The following is an 8,243-nucleotide window of genomic DNA, read 5'->3' as shown; positions in this document are numbered from 1 at the left end:
AGCAAGTGGTTTCTTTTGGTAATGTTCTTGGGAGTTAAATGGCTTCAGAAGTTCTCTAGTATAAAGAGATCTTCTCTATAACGTAGTTACAGGTATATTACTGATTATTTTTCACAAGATCTAACAGAGAGAGAGAAGATACTTAAAGCAAATAAAACAAAACATCAGAGAATACATTATAGAAAGCTTTTTGCACCATCTTAGAGGTGAGGTGAGGTGAGGTACGAAACTGGGAGATCAACGAAGCTGTTAGAGCTCTTCTCCACTTCACTTTCTAATGATTCTAGAAACCAGCAAAGCATTACCAGTGGAACTATTTACTCACCTAAGCATAGCTGACAGTTCAGAGGCATAACAGACCTAAGGAAAATAGGTGTGTTACATAAAGAGCAAATGTCTTTGTTTTACGTAAACATCTCTAAAGGCCCAAAACGATATTCAATTCAACAAGTATTTAACTACCCTAAACACGTGCTGTTTTCGGCAGCATATATTCTAAATTGGACAGATAAAGAAAAGACTAGCATGGCCCTTGCACAAGGATGGCATGTAAATTCATGAAGCATTTCATATTTTTTAAAAAAATACCCTAACTCAAACGAGCACTGTGTCAGGCACTTTGGAGAAAGACAAAAAAAGGCAGATTTATGAGGGCTCTAATATAAAGACAAGATTTTTAAAACAACAGCCAGACAACTAGAGAATGATTCCAAGACAAGATATGGAGACTGTTAATGAAAAGCCTTGAATGTCACACTGAAAACTCTAGATTTAAACCTAGAGAAAACTATTTTATCTGAATCCCACTTCCCTTAAAAAAAAAAAAAAACCTTGTATTTATTCATCATGCTTACCTTGAATTATTTTCTTGACCAACGAGACTTAACATAATAATGTCAAATATGGAATACTAACAGTCTTTCTAGTTATACCAAAAATGTTTTGTGGAAAGTTATGATGGGCTTCTATGATGTCACCTCAAGTAATTAGGAATGCACCCCAAATAGCCCCAATATTCCTGAATAAACCCTTATTGGTCTACCCATATTTTTTTCTAAAAGCTTCTGAAACCTTTGAGTTTCAGTTTAGACTCTTTTTAGGCAATGAGTTAAACATTTTATTTGCCCCTCCCCCAGAAAACAATCTTTCAAGCATTAAAGGATGTCTAATATTTAATATAGTGTCTGCCACATAGCAAGCCTTCTATTTATTGAACTTGGTTCTTAAATTATACCAATATACTAACCTTACTCATCTCTCTCATGATTTGGTAGACTTTGATAAGAATCCTCCCCAAAAGTCTCTCCAGACTGGAAAAAAAAAAAAAAACAACTAAAAACTTCCACCTTTGATCATTTTATTTGGGTTTCTGGGGACTTTTTTCAGCTGTTAGGTTTTCCTTCAGACACAGATACCAGAATTCCTTAAATGATTGTGGATGCAAATCCATTTTTGGTCTTTTATGAAGGAAAGATAAGGGTTTGGTTTTGTTGCTGTTTTCAACACCCTTCCTGATGATGCCCACTGTATTCTTGGCCTTTGAGGACCACAATCATGACTGAGCCAACTTCTTCACAGAATGATCAACAGTGATCTTTGTTTTATTTTTTTACTCTTTCAATCATATTGTGTATTGTCTAACTCAGAAACTGATGAATGTTCCTAGACCTTGTGATCATCCCAGCAAGTATCCAGATAAGCATACAAGTACTCGGCTACTCCAGCCAAAGGAGACAGTTTTAATTCCAGAAAATCCAATGTGACCCTCTCACTTGTTATTATCAGGGGAAAAAATGGTGTCCCCACTAGGGAGGCTTTTCTAACATTTCCCTTGGAGAACTTTGCTGATCTCTCTGCTAGGTATCCTGACTGCCCTAACTTCCTTCTGTGTCTTCAAAAATTTCTTTTTAAATTGAGGGATGATTGCTTCTCAGCCTTTGGCTGAGACCATGTGTAAATTGAGGGATGATATGCATACATCTACAGTGATTTCTGGATCCCCTTCCTGAGTAGTAACTGAGGGCCCAGAACCCATCATCTCATAAGCATGGATGGGTTTACTTTTGCCTAACAGCATGACTTTACACATGTTCACAGTGATGTGCCTCTCACTGTTCTTCCCACTTGCTCTCATGAGATCTTCCTACGGTTTATTATCATCGGTTTGGCCTCACTCTTTTCAGATGAACTGGTGAGAAAGAAACCTAAATGTACTGCCCATTTAAAGGTGTACATTTTTTTATCTTCCTTCCTCTCCATCCAAGATTTGCTGTAACAGAAGCTGTGTTGAAAAACTAAAATATAAAAATATGACCTATGTGGCCAAATCCCACAAGGCTGTTTACTTCCTTATTTATGAATCAGAATCTGTCTGCCAGCACAACTGTAAATCTTGACTGCCAGCAGATACTGCAATTAACTGTCCCTGCAAAGCCAGCAGAGGGTGCACCAGGGCACTAGAAATTTTAACCCAAGGCATAGTAGTATCAATCTAACTCTAAGACCCAATCAACTTTTCTTTTTCCTTTATTTTTTTTTTTTGTATACTAAAGCTAATATTCTCAAGATAAACCTAAGTGAATGCGGGTTAAAATTTCTTCAGAGTATATTTAATCCTGAAGTGATCTTCAAGAAGAATAAGGAATACATGGTTAAACTTAGTCTGGACAAAATGCAGGTGGAATAGGAGAAAACGGTGCACATCTGAGCCCTCTACTTTGTAAAAAATTGTAATGTGGAGCTTCACCACCCACCCACTCCTCCCCACTGCTACCTACAGAGAGTCTCCAGGAGGTAGAAATGCTATAGGGGAATGGGTTTTTGAACTTAGTTGTGTTATCCTGGTCAAGCAACTTCCCCTCAGGGCCTACAGATTCTCCAATAGTATTAATATGGCCCTTCTCAACTCCAAAAAATTTGACTCCAATTGATTTCAACAAATTTAAAGAGCCAGTATGCTTGCTTCTACTGCTCAAAAACATTAAAACAGAAAGAATAAAGAACAGAACATAGGAAGCTGTGCTTAAACCTAGACAGAACAATTTGAAGTGTCATGCAAAGGGCAGGCAACAACCAAACTCCATTACTGAACTGTGATAGTCCCAGGCCATCACAGAAGCCTTAGAATATGGCTATTGGTGCTAAACCTAACCCTCTATAAACATGGGTCTGTCCATCCTGAATGCCAAAAAGGCTTGGCCAACATTTGACTAAGGAAGTTGAATGCCTTCATCTTTCCACCGAATAATCATTATTCAGCTGCTAAGTATTTCAACTGGTCATTGGGGGGTGGGAATCGGGTAGCTAGATAAGGAGACAGAATCCTAGTTAATTATCATTTAGCTACAGGTGTTTAAAGTTTCAATTATGAGAAAGCATGTCTACTGATTCTCTTCTTTGATAGCTGTTATATAAGTTGGAGTATGTTAGCAAGACATTTTAAGACTCAGGGCAACTTCACAAGGGCATAATGTAAAAAAATGTGTCACTTCTAACATTATAGTTTTATCATGAATGTGATGTCTCTATCAAGTGTACAGCTTTGGATAGGTGGTCAAATTAATGCAAATAATGTTTACAGAATATGACAATGACTACAGATGTGGTAGTTAATATAGAAGGCCTGGATCTCTCACCTCAAGCAACTTAATTTGCACAACTTGCTCTCTTATTCCTTAATCACCTCAAAAGTATCCTTAGATGCTTTCTCTAAGCTTTATACATAAAACATGGCAAAGATAATACTTACATTAATTTGCTTGAATTAAAAAGCTAGAAAAAAATAGAAAACAAATACCAACGCTAATGATTTGCTAAGAAGGGCACAAACACCTTAAAGATTGCAAAAAAAAAAAAACCCACAAAAAACAAAAACTGCTTTTGGGAGACTACTACTGAGTAACTATTCCATTGGTAGATTCTTGTTCTCAAGCTAGCAGTACTGAAGACGCTCCGCGCTCACCCTCCCCACCCCACCCCCAAGGAGTCAGAACTGGCACGCAAAGGGTGAGTTTTATTTCCATAGATTTTTTAAATTGCTGTTCAGAAGTAGTCTAGCAAGACGGCATATTTCTAACCAGAATTCCTCAGGAGCGCTGATCCTCACTACCAAGGACAATCAGTCTCAAATTGCAGGTAAGTGTGACCAAGCCCACGTTCTGGTCAGCGCACAATGACCCCGCGCTGAAAATACAGTTAAAAGTTATTTCAACGGTCGTAGGGTGTTCATTACAGCTGTTTATAGCTCCAACTCCAAAGGAGAGCCTGCTAGTGCTGGCATCAGCCCTGGACGCGAAAAAACAAGCACCGCGAGCAGAGAACCTCTCACATAGGACCAGAGGGGCCAAGCTGCCTGCCATTAGTCTGCCAGAGGGCAGCGCGGACACCTCCTCCTCGTCGCGGCCCGGCGGGGAGCTTTGTCAACTTTTCCCAAGGGCAGCCCGTGGCCTGGGTGGCGGGGACCGGCCAGAGCTCCCAAGTCGAGGAGTCCTGAAGAGATCAGAGGGAGCTGGCTTAGAGACCAAGGACAACCTGCCTGGAGCAACCCTGGTGCCTGCCTCCCTCCCTGGTCCTGCTCTCTAACTTGGCTGGAGGTGCAGAGTCCTCCCTGGGCCTGGTGGTGGAGGGTCCCCACCTTACGCACAACGGGGAGGGAGCCTACGCCGCCCCTACAAGGTGACTCACCTGATGCCCGTCCTGGGAGGTTGGTGGGAAGTGTGGTTTCCCCTGGTTTCAGCGGCTGCTGGTGAGGTGAAGGCGGTCCGAGGTGGCGAGTAATGGACCATCAGGTTCGAGGCCACCGGGGCTGCTTAGGGTGCCAGAGATGCCTGGAGTGCCGGGGCCGCCAAGGCGGGACTCAGCTCCCCGTTCCCGCCGCAACTCGGAGCGCAGCTCTAGGTAGCAGCACAACGTCAGCAGGTGGAGGGCCAGAGAGAGGCCAAAGAAACCCAGGAAGAGCCGGCAGCTGTTCCCTTCGCCTGCCCAGGCAGGGGCCCCGCGACAGCCGCAGTCCCTGCCTCCCCTGCTCCCGCGGCGCTGCGGCAGGCAGGAGTTCCTTACGTTCTACCTCTGGGTAGCCCATGGCCTCCGGAGACACACACTCTCTGAGGCCCGGGAGCCGCCGGTTCCGCCTCAGCTGTTCACGACCCCTGACAGGTGGCTAATGTCCTGCCATCGGCTAGGGGCTGCAGGGACCCGTTTCAGCGCCACGGTGGCTGGGCGGGATAGAGCAGGGAGCAGCCGCATGTGCAGCTCCACTCCGAGGGGTGGGAAAGGGAGGAGGAGGGGCGGGAGAGAGGGGCGGCTCAGCCGAAGCAGCGAGGGAGGAGACCCGGACCGACCCCGCCCCATCCTTCAAGCGGCTGCCGGGACTTCCAACCACCTCACCCGCCAAACTTCGGCGCTCCGCCCCCGGCCTTTCCACCAGGGCCCCAAGCCGCAGGGCGGAGCCTGAGGGCGTGTGGGTTCGCCTCAGTCTGGCGGCCCCACCCAGCTCTTCCCGCTCTCCGCATTCCAGTGGGTGACTGCCGCTGTCGTTCATCCCTGGACTCCGCCTCAATTTAACCCTAAAGCGCCAATGCCCGAGAGAGGGAAGGAGGGGGAGGCTGAGAAGAACTGAGTAGAGCAAAGAAAAACAGAAACTAGGATTAGTAGAAATGTTTGCAGTTAACTTAGTTGTTAATAACACCATTCAGCACTTGTCTGTTACTTTCAATCTTCAAAGCGTTTAGCAGACGTTAAACTAATTAAAACAGTTCTGGGTTTGGAATGAAATCTTGCCAGCTGTGATTGCTATCCAGTGGCGCGCCAGAAGAAAAGGAGACCCAGGAGACTGGAGCCAAAGGCAGTGGGAATGGGGTAGAATTCAGGCAGCCTCCCCTCGTAGAGTGAGTCTCGGGACGCAATGTAAGCGACTAGGAAGCCACCGTGTGCCAGGCAGGACTGAAGTGATGTTGCCCCGTGAAGGTTAAACCAGCCCTCCAGGATTTCTTGATGTATTAATTCAACAAACATTGATTCTTTCCCTATGTAGAAAGTGCAGTATGAGAGAATACAGCCAGAATAGTTTCTCTTCTGCTGCTGCAGCTGGAGTTTTGATTGGAGAACCTGCGTCTCCAATGAGCAAATGGGGAAACTGAGGGCCAGAATGAGGTGGATTTTGGCAAGAGTGGTCCACAGAATGGCCAGACACTATTGGCATTTCTATTTACAGGCAACTGTTCTGGCCTCTCCATCCCTCCTTTCCTTCCCCTAGAGTAGTCCCTGGGGGAAGTTCAACAAGTCAGCCAAATGTTCCAGAAGTACAACTGCTGCAAACTGCAGCATCTTTAACAGCTGCACCAATCGAAAAAAAAGGTTCAGAGGAAAAAAAGTGGCAAATGTCAGAACAATAGACCCTGAAGTGAAGGTTAGAAAGGATTTTTTATATCAAGAGTCCCAACTGACAAGAGATCATAGAGTTAATGACTGTCAGAGGGGAAACATACATGCTTCTTGGTCACCATGCACTCTCATTCCTATGTTATTAAATCAGAAATGAATAATTAACAGTTTTCTTGACTTGAAGCAGGCATCCTGAGTGCTACCAAGGAGGCTCATCAATGCCCAGGAGTGCTTATTGGTAAGCCTGAGACCTAGGCTGGTGGGAGAGAAGAAAAAAATAGAAGAGAAAACAACATAAAAAGAAGAAAGACAATGAAATGCAAGTTAAAGCACATGGTAGGGAGGTCAGTTCAGAGAGTACAGAGGTCATAGGCTTTAAATATATTAATCACAGCCAACTAGTTTTCCAGATAGCTTATGAAAGGTCCCAGTGCTTTAAACACATCTGTGTGTCCTTATCCATAAAATATATAGTTTGCAAAGAATATCACCATTATATAGATTTTTTAGGGGTTTAACAGCTGCTCTCAAGTCTGGCTTGTTCAGGGCCAGGGAACTGCCAGGCTGATTTACCTTACTTATCACAGCCCAGGATTATCAGAAAGAATGCTAGTCGAGGAGTTGGGACACCTGGATCTGTCACTAATTTGCTGTGTCACACTTAGTAAACTACTGTGCTTTGGGGGAGCTTAGTTTCCCCAACTGTAGAATGAGGAATTTGAATTTTAACAGCTGTGACACTGTGTTTTATCAGTGTTATCATTGGCTGTATTGACTTTGCTACATACACAGTTCAAACAGACTGCCTCATGTCCCCTAAAATGAAAAGGGAACAAATGACTGCAGTCTCCTGGTAATGGTGGTGGTGGTGGTGGTGGTGGCAGCGGCAGTGCTCTGCAGCCATACTGGTTACAATGTATCATGTTCTACCAGGCTTTTAACAGCTGACTGGGACCTTGAGTTGCACCATTGGCTCACTGATGAGCAAACACTGAGAATTTAATTTGAGAACACAGGTTATAAGAAGATAGAAAGAGGTTAGAAATCAGGCATTTGATACTGAAGGAGTACAGAAGGTTTAACAAGATTGATTGTATAGATCAAGAAATGGACAGTACAGTACTGTGTGATGGTAGCAAAATATTATAAGCACTTTGAACAAAGATGAGTGTCAGTACAGTTGAAAGAGGAAGGCTAGAGGCATGTAAGACACCAAAGGGAAGATAGAAGAAGATAAAGACGGGGATTGTATAACTTAGGGAAACCTAGAGTGGCCAATCATGGTGAGTAAATGTACAAATATAAGAATGTTTTAAATGAGGGAGAACAAATGAATTTGGGGGGAGAAATACAATCAACGCAAACTGGAGTCTATAGTTAACAGTAACAATGTAAGATGCTTTCATTAATTGTAACAAAGGCAATATACCAAAGCTAAATGTCTGTAAGAGGGGGATATAAGGGAGTGATATGGGATTCTTGGTGGTGGTGGTGGTGTCTGACATTTTCATTGTATTTTATTTTAATTTTCCTTCTATCTTTTAACTTTTTATTCTTCATTTTTTTCTCCTGTTTCTCTTTCTTTGTGGAAGAAATGGAAATGTCCTCATATAGATTGTGGTGGTGAATGCATAACTATGTGTTTATACCGGAAATCATTGATTGTTTACTTAGGATGGATTGTACGGTCTATGAATAAAACTGTTTACAAAATAAACAGAGGAGAAAATGTGAGAAAATGTGAACAGAAGGATGTTCCTATTCACTGTTGATGGGAAAGTAGAATGGTGCAGCCCATCTGGAGGGCAGTGTAGTGGTTCCTCAGGAAGCTAAGAATGGTGTTCTGATGTGGTCCTGCAACC

At 43.4% G+C, this 8,243-nt stretch overlaps 1 non-coding gene and 1 pseudogene across 1 annotated transcript; one reads left to right on the top strand and one right to left on the bottom strand.

Annotated features, from left to right (window-relative positions):
- Positions 1–473: 473 nt before the first annotated feature.
- LOC119524331 lies at positions 474–577 on the top strand. Its single transcript, XR_005214786.1, has one exon. It is a non-coding gene; the product is annotated as a U6 spliceosomal RNA (small nuclear RNA).
- A 4,079-nt stretch (positions 578–4,656) lies between these two features.
- On the bottom strand, positions 4,657–5,254 carry LOC119524039 (annotated as a pseudogene).
- Between the last annotated feature and the right edge of the window lie 2,989 nt (positions 5,255–8,243).

This window comes from Choloepus didactylus, chromosome Y, assembly GCF_015220235.1.
Source record: "Choloepus didactylus isolate mChoDid1 chromosome Y, mChoDid1.pri, whole genome shotgun sequence".
NCBI classification, from domain to species: Eukaryota; Metazoa; Chordata; class Mammalia; order Pilosa; family Megalonychidae; genus Choloepus; species Choloepus didactylus.
Note: the sequence above shows the minus strand (reverse complement) of the source record. Positions and strands in the feature narration are given on the sequence as shown.